The 13,076-nt window shown below is 42.1% G+C and overlaps 1 non-coding gene across 1 annotated transcript; it reads right to left on the minus strand.

Moving 5' to 3' along the window:
• Positions 1-7,480: 7,480 nt before the first annotated feature.
• Positions 7,481-7,552, minus strand: TRNAA-UGC (transfer RNA alanine (anticodon UGC)). Its single transcript has one exon. It is a non-coding gene; the product is annotated as a tRNA-Ala (tRNA).
• Positions 7,553-13,076: the final 5,524 nt, after the last annotated feature.

Consider the following 13,076-nt stretch of genomic DNA (forward strand, 5'->3'; position numbering starts at 1 on the left):
AGACTTCTTAGAGCCTCATGATGCTGACATGCACTGTGACTCTTCAAGGGAGAATTATGATATGAAACACTTCCTTTGTTTAATTAACTAAGAACTCCCTTTTTTGGGACTCATCTAATGAGACTAAAATTCGTGGAATATACTTGGGACACTGGCCAAAGAGAAATGACCCATACCGTACAATCTCCCTATTATCAATATTGTCATTCAGAACCTTCTGAGATAACTGTGTCTGCTTCAAGTATATAGAACAAATAGAAGCTTAAATTTTTTCTTGTATAATCTACACTAGAAAATAATCTGAAAAAAATGCATATAAAACCAAATCACGTGGCTGTAGAGTTGAAATTAACACAACATTGTAAATTAACAGTACTTCAATTTGTAAAGAAAGCTTTAAATTTTATAAAACTGCAAAACATGGCAATAGAAAAATGAAATCATAGAAGTCTGCAAAGAAAATGGAGATATTATGAACAGCCTAGGCTTCTGTGGTGGCTCAGATGGTAAAGAATTTGCCTGCAATGGGGAGACCTGGGTTCAGTCTCTGGGTTGGGAAGATCCCTTGAAGAAGAGAATGGCTACCCACTCCAGTATTCTTGCGTGGAGAATTCCATGGACAGAAGAACCTGTAAAATGTCTTTTGCTGGGCAAAGACAATCTCTTCAATAAATGGTGCTGGGAAAACTGGACAGCTACATGTAAAAGAATGAAATTAGAATACTTCCTAACACCATACACAAATATAAACTAAAAATAGATTAAAGACCGAAATGTAAGACCAGAAACTGAAACTCTTAGAGGAAAACATAGGCAGAACACTTGATGACATAAATCAAAGCGAGATCCTCTATGACCCACCTCCTAGAGTAATGGAAATAAAAGCAAAAGTAAACAAGTTGGACCTGATTAAACTTAAAAGCTTTTGCACAGCAAACGAAACTAAAAGCAAGGTGAAAAGACAATCCTCAGAATGGGAGATAATAATAGCAAATTAAACAACTGACAAAGGATTAATTTCCAAAATATACAAGCAGCTCATACAACTCGATACCAGAAAAACAAACAACCCAATCAAAAAGTGGGGAAAAGACCTAAACAGACATTTCTCCAAAGAAGACATACGGATGGCTAACAACACATGAAAAGATGCTCAAAGTCGCTCATTAGTAAAAAAATGCAAATCAAAACTACAATGAGATGTCACCTCACACGGATCAGAATGGCCCTCATCAAAAAGTCTACAAACAATAAACGCTGGAGAGGGTGTGGAGAAAAGGGAACCCTCTTGCAGTGTTGGTGGGAATGTAAATTGATACAGCCACTATGGAAGATGGCATGGAGATTCCTTAAAACCTAGAAATAAAACCACCATATAACCCAGCAATCCTACTCCTACTCATATACCCTGAGGAAACCAAATTGAAAGAGACACATGTATCCCATTGTGCACTGCAGCACTATTTACAATAGCTAGAACATGGAAGCAACCTAGATGTCCACTGACAGATGATGAATGATAAAGAAGCTGTGGTACATATACATAATGTAACAATCAGATCAGATCAGTCGCTCAGTCGTGTCTGACTCTTTGCGACCCCATGAATTGCAGCACGCCAGGCCTCCCTGTCCATCACCAACTCCCGGAGTTCACTCAGACTCACGTCCATCGAGTCGGTGATGCCATCCAGCCATCTCATCCTCTGTCGTCCCCTTCTCCTCCTGCCCCCAATCCCTCCCAGCATCAGAGTCTTTTCCAATGAGTCAACTCTTCGCGTGAGGTGGCCAAAGTACTGGAGTTTCAGCTTTAGCATCATTCCCTCCAAAGAAATCCCAGAGCTGATCTCCTTCAGAATGGACTGGTTGGATCTCCTTGCAGTCCAAGGGACTCTCAAGAGTTTTCTCCAACACCACACTTCAAAAGCATCAACTCTTCGACACTCAGCCTTCTTCACAGTCCAACTCTCACATCCATACATGACCACAGGAAAAACCATAGCCTTGACTAGACGAACCTTTGTTGGCCAAGTAATGTCTCTGCTTTTGAATATGCTGTCTAGGTTGGTCATAACTTTCCTTCCAAGGAGTAAGTGTCCTTTAATTTGATGGCTGCAGTCACCATCTGTAGTGATTTTGGAGCCCAGAAAAATAAAGTCTGACACTGTTTCCACTGTTTCCCCATCTATTTCCCATGAAGTGATGGGACCGGATGCCATGATCTTCGTTTTCTGAATGTTGAGTTTTAAGCCAACTTTTTTACTCTCCACTTTCACTTTCATCAAGAGGCTTTTTAGTTCCTCTTCACTTTCTGCCATAAGGGTGGTGTCATCTGCATATCTGAGGTTATTGATATTTCTCCTGGCAATCTTGATTCCAGCTTGTGTTTCTTCCAGCTCAGCATTTCTCACGATGTACTCTGCATAGAAGTTAAATAAACAGGGTGACAATATACAGCCTTGACGAATTCCTTTTCCTATTTGGAACCAGTCTGTTGTTCCATGTCCAGTTCTAACTGTTGCTTCCTGACCTGCATACAAATTTCTCAAGAGGCAGATCAGGTGGTCTGGTATTCCCATCTCTTTCAGAGTTTTCCACAGTTTATTGTGATCCATACAGTCAAAGGCTTTGGTATAGTCAATAAGGCAGAAATAGATGTTTTTCTGGAACTCTCTTGCTTTTTCTATGATTCAGCGGATGTTGGCAATTTGATCTCTGGTTCCTCTGCCTTTTCTAAAACCAGCTTGAACATCAGGAAGTTCATGGTTCACATATTGCTGAAGCCTGGCTTGGAGAATTTTGAGCATTACTTTACTAGCATGTGAGATGAGTGCAGTTGTGTGGTAGTTTGAGCATTCTTTGGCATTGCCTTTCTTTGGGATTGGAATGAAAACTGACCTTTTCCAGTCCTGTGGCCACTGCTGAGTTTTCCACATTTGCTGGCATATTGAGTGCAGCACTTTCACAGCATCATCTTTCAGGATTTGGAATAACTCAACTGGAATTCCATCACCTCCACTAGCTTTGTTCATAGTGATGCTTTCTAAGGCCCACTTGACTTCACATTCCAGGATGTCTGGCTCTAGGTCAGTGATCACACCATCGTGATTATCTGGGTCGTGAAGATCTTTTTTGTACAGTTCTTCTGTGTATTCTTGCCATCTCTTCTTAATATCTTCTGCTTCTGTTAGGTCCATACCATTTCTGTTCTTTATCGAGCTCATCTTTGCATGAAATGTTCCTTTGGTATCTCTGATTTTCTTGAAGAGATCCCTAGTCTTTCCCATTCTGTTGTTTTCCTCTATTTCTTTGCATTGATTGCTGAAGAAGGCTTTCTTATCTCTTCTTGCTATTCTTTGGAACTCTCCATTCAGATGTTTATATCTTTCCTTTTCTCCTTTGCTTTTCACTTCTCTTCTTTTCACAGCTATTTGTAAGGCCTCCCCAGACAGCCATTTTGCTTTTTTGCATTTCTTTTCTATGGGAATGGTCTTGATCCCTGTCTCCTGTACAATGTCATGAACCTCATTCCATAGTTCATCAGGCACTCTATCTATCAGATCTAGGCCCTTAAATCTATTTCTCACTTCCACTGTATAATCATAAGGGATTTGATTTAGGTCATACCTGAATGGTTGAGTGGTTTTCCCTACTTTCTTCAATTTAAGTCTGAATTTGGCAATAAGGAGTTCATGGTCTGAGCCACAGTCAGCTCCTGGTCTTGTTTTTGCTGACTGTATAGAGCTTCTCCATCTTTGGCTGCAAAGAATATAATAAATCTGATTTAATACTCAGCCATAAAAAGGAACACATTTGAGTCAGTTCTAATGAGTTGGATGAGGAAAATCCCATGGATGGAGGAGCCTGGTAGGCTGCAGTCCATGGGGTCACTGAGGGTCGGACACGACTGAGAGACTTCACTTTCACTTTTCATTTTCATGCATTGGAGAAGGAAATGGCAACCCACTCCAGTGTTCTTGCCTGGAGAATCCCAGGGACAGAGGAGCCTGGTGGGCTGCCGTCTATGCGGTTGCACAGAGTCACACACGACCGAAGTGACTTAGCAGCAGCAGCAGACCCTATTATACAGAGTGAAGTGAGTCAGAAAGAGAAAGATAAAGATCATTTTCTAATGCATATATACATAATCTATAAAAATGGTAGTGAAAAATGTATTTACAGGGCAACAATGGAGAAATAGACACAGAGAAGGGACTTATCGACATGGGGAGAGGGGAGGAGAGGGAGGAGAGATGTATGGAAAGAGTAACATGGAAACTTACATAACCATGTGTAAAATAGATAGTCAACAGGAATTTGCTGTTTGGCTCAGGAAACTCAAACAGGGGCTCTGTATCAACCTAGAGGGGTGGGATGGGGAGGGAGATGGGAAGGAGGTTCAAAAGGGAGGGGATATATGTACACCTATGGCTTTATTTTTCTGGGCTCCAAAATCACTGCAGATGATGACTGCAGCCATGAAATTAAAAGACGCTTACTCTTTGGAAGGAAAGTTATGACCAACCTAGACAGCATATTCAAAAGCAGAGACATTACTTTGCCAACAAAGGTTAGTCTAGTCAAGGCTATGGTTTTTCCTGTGGTCATGTATGGATGTGAGAGTTGGACTGTGAAGAAGGCTGAGTGCCGAAGAATTGATGCTTTTGAAGTGTGGTGTTGGAGAAGACTCTTGAGAGTCCCTTGGACTGCAAGGAGATCCAACCAGTCCATTCTGAAGGAGATCAGCTCTGGGATTTCTTTGGAGGGAATGATGCTAAAGCTGAAACTCCAGTACTTTGGCCACCTCATGCGAAGAGTTGACTCGTTGGAAAAGACTCTGATGCTGGGAGGGATTGGGGGCAGGAGGAGAAGGGGACGACAGAGGATGAGATGGCTGGATGGCATCACCGACTCGATGGACGTGAGTCTGAGTGAACTCCGGGAGTTGGTAATGGACAGGGAGGCCTGGCGTGCTGCAATTCATGGGGTCGCAAAGAGTCGGACACGACTGAGCGACTGATCTGATCTGATGGCTGATTCATGTTGAGGTTTGACAGAAAACAGCAAAATTCGTAAAGCAATTATCCTTCAATAAAAAATAAATAAATTTAAAAAATGTATTTTGCCCATTTTTCTGTTTGGTTGCTTTTCATTGCATTCTCTTTGATGAAAAGCCATTCATTTTAAAGTGGCTAAATTCATCAATCTTCTCCTTAACGCTCTGCATTTATTTACATCTTTAAGAAATTCTTCTTAGCCAAAGTTCTTAAAGACATTTTGTTATATTTTCTGCCAAAGGTTTGGACTTTTTGCCCTATTTGTTTCAGTTCTTTGTATATTTGGAATTTAATTTAAAAATGCTTTCATTTTATTTGTTTGGCTGCAGCAGGCTTTCGTGGCGGCATGTAGTCTTTAGCTGCAGTTGCAGCACATAGGATCTAGTTCTCTGACCAGAGATGGAACCTGAGTCTCCTGCAGTGAGAGCATGGAGTCTTAGCCAGTGGACCATGATGGAGGCCCTGAAAAAATGTTTTTAGTCTTTTCCCTATTTCTAGTAGTAAGCTCCTAATGGTCCTTGAAGGTCCTTGCCACTTAATATTCACACCCTTGAGTAGTTTCCTCCCTCAATGAATCAGGGTTGGTTTCTATGATGGTAGTAGTGATGATGTGTGACTTTGAGACTAGATTATAACAGGCATTGTGGCTTCAACCTCAGTACCTTGGGATGTTTGCTCTAGGGTAAATCAGCCACTAGGTTGTGTGAACCCAATCAGCCCTGTGAAGAAATCCGCAAGGAAAGGAATGGAGGCCTCCTGCTAACAGGATGTACCAAGTTGCCAACAAGATGAGTGAGACACTTAAAGTACATCCTCCAGCCCCAGTCAAGCCTTCAGATGACTGCAGCCTCATTAGAGATTCTGAGGACCATTCAACAAAGCTGCTTTTGAAATTAAATGTAAGAGATAACAAATGTTTGCTGCTAAAACTGAATCATTAAGTTTTGGGGCAATTACTTATATAGCAATAGGTCATTAATACACTATTTAAATATATTATTTCTCTATAAGTACTACTTTTGCTGCATGCCAAAAAATTTGACCTGTAATATTTTAGTTTCAAATATTTTCTTTTTACTTTTTAAATTGAAGTATAGTTGATTTACAATGGTATGATCTATTTTCTAGTTTCCATGATGATTTATTCCTTGACCATCAATCATTTGAAAATATGTTTTTTAAATTTCCAGATTTTTAAATTTATCTTTTTGGTATTTTTCTTACATATTTTATTATTCTGGTAAAATACACATAATGTGAAATTTGCCATTTGAAGCAATTTTAAATATACAATTCAGTGGTATTGGTTATATTCACCATGTTATAAAACCATCACCAAAAAACTAAGATCATGGCATCTGGTCCCATCACTTCATGGCAAATAGAAGGGGAAAAAGTGGAAGCCGTGACAGATTTTCTTTTCCTAGGCTCTGAAATCACTGTGGACATTGATTATAGCCATGAAATTAAAAGATGCTTGCTCCTTGGAAGGAAACCTATGACAAACCTAAACAGACTATTAAAAAGCAGACATCACTTTTCCTACAAAGGTCTGTCTAGCCAAAGCTATGGTTTTTCCAGTAGTCATGTACAGATGTGAGAGTTGGACCATAAAGAAGGCTAAGCACAGAAGAATTGATGCATTTGAATTGTGGTGCTGGAGAAGAGTCTTGAGAGTCTCTTGGACTGCAAGGAGATCAAATCAGTCAATCCTAAAGAAATCAACCCTGAATATTCATTAGAAGGCCTGATGCTGAAGGTAAAGCTCCAATACTTTGGCCACCTGATGCACAGAGCTGACTCATTAGAAAAGATCCTGATGCTGGGAAAGACTGAAGGCAAGAGGAGAAGGTGGAGGCAAAGGATGAGATGGTTAGATAGCATCACTGACTCAATGGACATGAGTTTGAGCAAACTCCAGGAGATAGTGGAGGACAGGGAAGCCTGGTGTGCTGCAGTCCATGGGGTCGCAGAGTTGGACTTGACTTAGTGACTGAACAACAAAACATCAAGAACAAAGAGAAGACTTAAAAAGTAATGAGAATCCACTGAGTTGTACACTTAAAGATGGTTAAAATGGTAAATACTATGTTACGTATATTTTATCAAAAAAAGTTCTGAGAAGCTTAACTAAGGTCAGCAGTTCTAAATTAAAACCTTTACCAATCTCTATAATTTGCAGGCATGTGTGTGTATGTGTGTGTGCATGCGCATACTCAGTCATGTCCAACTCCTTGTGACCCCATGGACTGTAGCCTGCCAGGCTCCTCTGCTGATGGAATTTTCCAGACAAGAATAATGGAATGGGTTGCTATTTCCTACTCCAGAGGATCTTCCTGAGCCAAGAGATCAAACCTTCATCTTGTGCATCCTCTGCACTAACAGGCAGATTCTTTACCACTGAGCCAGGTGGGAAGCCCAAAATATGGAGATGCCAGGGATTGAACCCGGGGCCTCATACATGCAAAGCATGTGCTCTACCACTGAGCTACATCCCCTGACCAACTTTTAGCACAGTGAATTTCAATACGGTGATTACAGCCAGGAATCATGCTGCATATACCAATCCTTCCAGTTACCCTACTGTTGGTTTTTCTGGCAGTCAAGGGTTCCTAAATTTCTCTAGTGAAATTAAACAAAGGAAAATATCCAGGATTTTTAGACTCTATTGTTACTTGCCTAGACCCTAGACTTTCAGTCATTGCTATTTGATTTTTCTTGGTTGTACTTTTAATTCCCTCTAATTTATTTCAACATAGTAAACATAATTAAACTATAGTTTATAGTTCAAAATAGCAGTATCTTGGGACTTTTCTGGTGGTCCAGTGGTTAAGAATCCAACTTGCAATGCTGGGGACACAGGTTCAATCCTTGGTCTGGAAAGATCCCACATGGCACGGGACCCCACCCACATCCCACTAAATCCTGTGTATCGCAGCTACTGAGCCTAAGCCCCAGAGCCTGGGGGGCTGCAACTACTGAAGCACAAGTGTCCCGAGTCCATGTTCTGCAACAAGAGAAAGCACTGCAATGAGAGGCCCAGGCACCACAAGGGAGAGTAGACCCCACTTACCGCAACTAGAGAAAGCCCATGTGCAGCAATGGAGACTCATTGCAGCCAAAAAAATTTTTTTTAATTAAAAAAAAAACATATTTCTGATCTTTATGGGTATATTCCTCTAGCTGGTTGTTTCCGCTTACAGGGATTTGTTTCTTCGAGTAGTCAGAGGCTTTAAAAAAAATTGTGAATCATGTTGAAACTTTGTGGGAAATATTTGAGGCCTGAGTTTAATCATATTCTTCAAGAGGAAGTTTGGGTTTGCTTCTCCCAGCTGTCTCTCCGTCCTGCCAATCCAGAAACACTCTAAATTTTCATCTTGGAGCGTTTGGTTCATACAGAGAAGGAGAGTATGTCCCAGGGTAAACGTATAAGTGGAGGCATGGGACAGAGAATTCTCAGGAGAGATGGTTTTGTGTTTATTTTTCACTCTTCTCTGATCCAAGTGAAGATAGGCCTGCATCTCCACTCCCACTCTCCAAGTTTTTATTTTCAGTTTGCTCACTGTCCACTGAGGCTATTAGTGGCTTGTGTGCTGGAGAGGCTCAGCCTCGCCCTCTGACTTTTATTTTCTGCTCTCTTTAGGCCCAGGGTGGGCTTCCCTGTAGCTCAGCTGGTAAAGAGTCTACCTGCAATGCAGGAGACCCCGGTTTGATTCCTGGGTAGGGAAGAATCCCCTGGAGAAGGGATAGGCTACCCATTCCAGTTTTCTTGGGTTTCCCTGGTGGCTCAGATGGTAAAGAATCCACTTGTAATTTGGGAGACCTGGGTTCGATCCCTGGGTTGCAAAGATCCCATGGAGGAGGGCATGGCAAACCTACTCCAGTATTCTGGTTTGGAGTCCATGGGGTTGCAAAGAGTCAGACGTGACTGAGTAACTTTTACTTTTCCTTACCTCCATGGTCCATGAAAACACAGATGCTGGGTCACTAGGAATCTGTATATGGCACTGGTTCAAATATGAGTCTCATACTTGCTTACTCCTGTTTTCTCCTAGAGACTCCTCACATTCCGGTCAAGGTCAGTCATGCATTTACAAGATTTTCTTTTCATTTTATCTAGTTTCTTTTGTTTGCTTTGTTTTTGCTTTTTTTTTTTTTAAAGTGAAGTGAAGTGAAAGTCCTCAGTTATGTCTGACTCTTTGTGACCCCATGGACTCTACAGTTCATGGAATTCTCCAGGCCAGAATACTGGAGTGTGTAGCTGTTCCCTTCTCCAGGGAATTTTCCCAACCCAGGGATTGTGCCCAGGTCTCCCACGCTGCAGGCGGATTCTTTACCAGCTCCTCTGTATTAGATTTTCTGTACTTTTTCATAGATGAGTATCTTTTTGACAATTTATTTTTCCTTTAGACATAGAATGCTAAAACCCATAAGGAAAGATCACTTATTGGGAGACTTCTCTTTGCAGTTTATCTAACCTGTTTAGGTGGAGGAGGAAATGGCACCCCACTCCAGTATTCTTGCCTGGAGAATCCCATGGACAGAGGAGCCTGGCAGGCTGAAGCCCATGGGGTCCCAAAGACTCAGCCACGACTGAGCGACTAACACACACACACACACACACACACACACGCACACACACACAACCTGTTTAGGCAAGAGCTCAGCATTCGGGAAACAAGCTATCGGGAACCTGGAGGAATACAATGAGTAGCTTGTTGCAGCCTCAATTATACTACTTCTTGTTAGAGCCCGACACCCTGGCCTTAGAGTTGTCCAGGTGGTCACTCTTCATACCTTCAGTGACTCACCTGTACTTTTACCAATTGCTATGGATCGGACAAGGAGCTTGGTAGTCAGAAGCCACAGAGACATGTCCTGACACCTGCTGGTGGCTGAGGGAGTCTTCACCTTGGAAAGGTGGGAACCTCATTTTTGTTGCCCAGTTTGAAAGTTCAACATTCATTGTTTCCTACTTCGTGTCAGATTTGGGGCATAATTGCATGGATACAAAGATGAAACAGTGAAGTTTACTGTTCTTGAAGAGCTCATAATCTCTTTAGCAGGGAAAGAGAAAGACACACATCCAGGTATTTACACTGTGGTAGGTGTTATGGTGTATGTGAGAAAATAGAACATATGCACGGGTCTCTGCAGCCAGTTCCTGGCTCAGCTGCTGAAACCCTTGTAGTTTCTTAATAGATAAGAGCATCTTTCTTTTTAATGGGGCAATTTTGAGTGGGCTCCTGGATGGGGGCTGGTCATCAGAAAGACCAAGCCATGATTAGAAGCTTGGAATTTTCAGCCCTGCCTCCACCCTCACTTCTCTAGTGAGGGTAGAAGGGTTGGAAATGGGAGTTAATAATTGATCACGCCTATACAAGTAAGCCTCTGTAAAATGCCAATAGCATGGGCTTCTGAGAGCTTTCTTGCTGGTGAATACAGCTGTATACTGGGAAGGTATGCACCCTAACTCCATAGAAACAGAAGCTCCTGCTCTTGGGACCCTCCCAGACCTCGCCCTGTATGTCTTCACCTGCCTCTTCATCTGTATCCTTTATCATATAATTTTTTAACAGACTGGTAAATGTGTTTCCGAGTTCTGTGATCCACTGTAGCAAGTTATTCAAATTTGAGTACAGGAATGTGGGAATTTCCAATTTGTAACCAAGTTGTTTAGAAGTCTTGGGTAACCTGTTATTTGGGACTGGCATCTGAAGTGGGGACAGTCTCATGGGACTGAGCCCTTCATCTGTGTGATGTGACACTGTCTTCAGGGCAATCGTGTCAGAACAGAGTTAACTGTAGGATGCTCAGCTGGGGTCACAGAGAATTGCTTAGTGGTCACACGTTTGATGACCAGAAGTGTCAGAAGTTGTGTGGCAAGTTCAGAGTGTCATGGAAAAGATTCGTTAACTGTGCATCTCTTCGTAAGGAACTCTCTGTAGCTCCCAGGCTTACCTCTTTTAGTTACAGCTATAAGCAGAGACAAAGTGGAGTCTCCCTTCCCCTATGGCCATTTTTAGGAAAAGGAAACAAATTGGCCCAGGCTGAGTCAAATGTCCTCTTTCTGAGGACATTGAAAAACCAATGAAACAAATTCTGGGCACAGATTACATATACGACAGCCAAAATTTTGAGGGATGTATGAGGAGGAGCCGGGTGTGGTGAGCTGGAAAGATGCGCGGCCCTTGCCTTCCTATAGCACCCAAACCCAAATCAGTCCAACCATCCTGCTATGTTCTTTGCCAAAGCAGCAAAGCCCAGTCCTAAACGCTGGGCTGCCTGGGAATTCCCAGGCAAAAGATCTAGATCTCATGATGTTGGTTGGATGAGGAGGGATGGTGCTGGGTATGCTACTTTACAAAGAAGAAGCCTGGTTCACTGATCTCAAGGGCCATCATCTTTATATACAATGGAATACTACTCAGCCATAAAAAAGAATGAAATAATGTTGTTGGTAGCAACATGGATGGAGCTAGAGATTAACATACTAAGTGAAGTAAGTCAGAAATAGAAAGACAAATACCATAGGATATCACTTACATATGGAATATAAAGTATGACACAAATGAACTTCTTTGCAAGACAGAAACAGACTTACAGACAGAGAGAGCCGACTTGTTGCCAAGGGGGAGGGAATGGGGGAGGATGGATTGAGAGTTTGGGATTAGCAGATGCAAATTTTTATATACAGAATGGATAAAGAAGGCCCTACTGTATAACACAGGGATATTCAGTATCTTCTGATAAGCCATAATGGAAAAGAATGTGTGTGTGTGTGTGTATATATATATATAAAATATATATTATATATATATAATCACTTTGATGTATAGCAGAAATTACCACAAATTGTAAATTAACTATACTTCAATAAAATAAATTTTAAAAAGGGAAATGAGTATGATTTTGGTGAATTCACCACAGTGCAGGGTCAGGCTCTGAATTTTGCAGATTTAGAAACATTTGTCAGTGTTTCAGAACTGACATGATTTGTAGGCACTGATCCATACGAATGGGGTTTCAACAGCAACCAATACACAAATCCTAAACGAGAATTTATTAATTTACAAAATTATTTAAAGGCATATCAGTCTTCCCCAGGTCTGTTTTTCAAATACCGTTTTGAACCCCAACTAATTGCTGAACCCAGTGCTGGGTGCTGGGGACACAGAGATAAATTAGATACAGGCTTTGCTCTCTGAGAGCTCCCTAACTTATGTGTGTGTTGGGTGTGACCAGACACGTTCCTTCTCTGAAATCACATAGCTTGAGAAACCAAGTCACAGTCAGGAAGCAGCTTGTTGAGGGTGAGACAAGAACAAGGGAGGTTGGTTGGAGGCTGGACTGCTCAGCGGTGTCTCTGACAGCCTGGGTCCTGCTTTACTTGGTGGGGAGAACTGGCTCCTGGAGTTGAGTTGGCACAGCCACTGTTCCCGTGCAGTTCTGCAACCCAGCACTGCCACGGCTGGCCTCAGATGCTCTTCGCACTTTCATGGCTGCCCACAGTCCCTTAAAGCAGGACCTTTTCTCTGTAGACAGTTCCCATCTTATGGAAAATCTCCCCCTAGATCTGGGAGCTGAACGGTGTTGGTGGCATTCCCCATGAGTCTCATCCATTTCCCATTGATCTCACCATCACGTCACTTAGGACAGGAGCTGCCCTGAGGGCCCCTCAACCTTGCCTCCTTGTTAATCTGTGTTCTTTTTATTTAAGGGTGCAGGCTCCAGAGTGCACGTGCTCAGTAGTTACAGCACCCAGGCTTGGGATCTTTGTTTCCTGACCCTGGATCAAATGCACGTCCCCTGCATTGGAAGAAGGATTTTTAACCACTGGACCACCAGGGAAGTCTCCACGTATGTGTGTGCTCTGACTGGACTCTCCATACTCCTCTGTGAGCCTCTACATTACTTGGGTCAAGTTTCTCTCCTCTCAACAGTTTTTTCAAAAATTTGACAATTCCTTGCAATCTTCCATCCAACCTTTATCCCTCTAACTCCTAACAGGTGACTGTGCCC

Source organism: Bubalus kerabau, chromosome 6, assembly GCF_029407905.1.
Source record: "Bubalus kerabau isolate K-KA32 ecotype Philippines breed swamp buffalo chromosome 6, PCC_UOA_SB_1v2, whole genome shotgun sequence".
Lineage (NCBI taxonomy): Eukaryota > Metazoa > Chordata > Mammalia > Artiodactyla > Bovidae > Bubalus > Bubalus kerabau.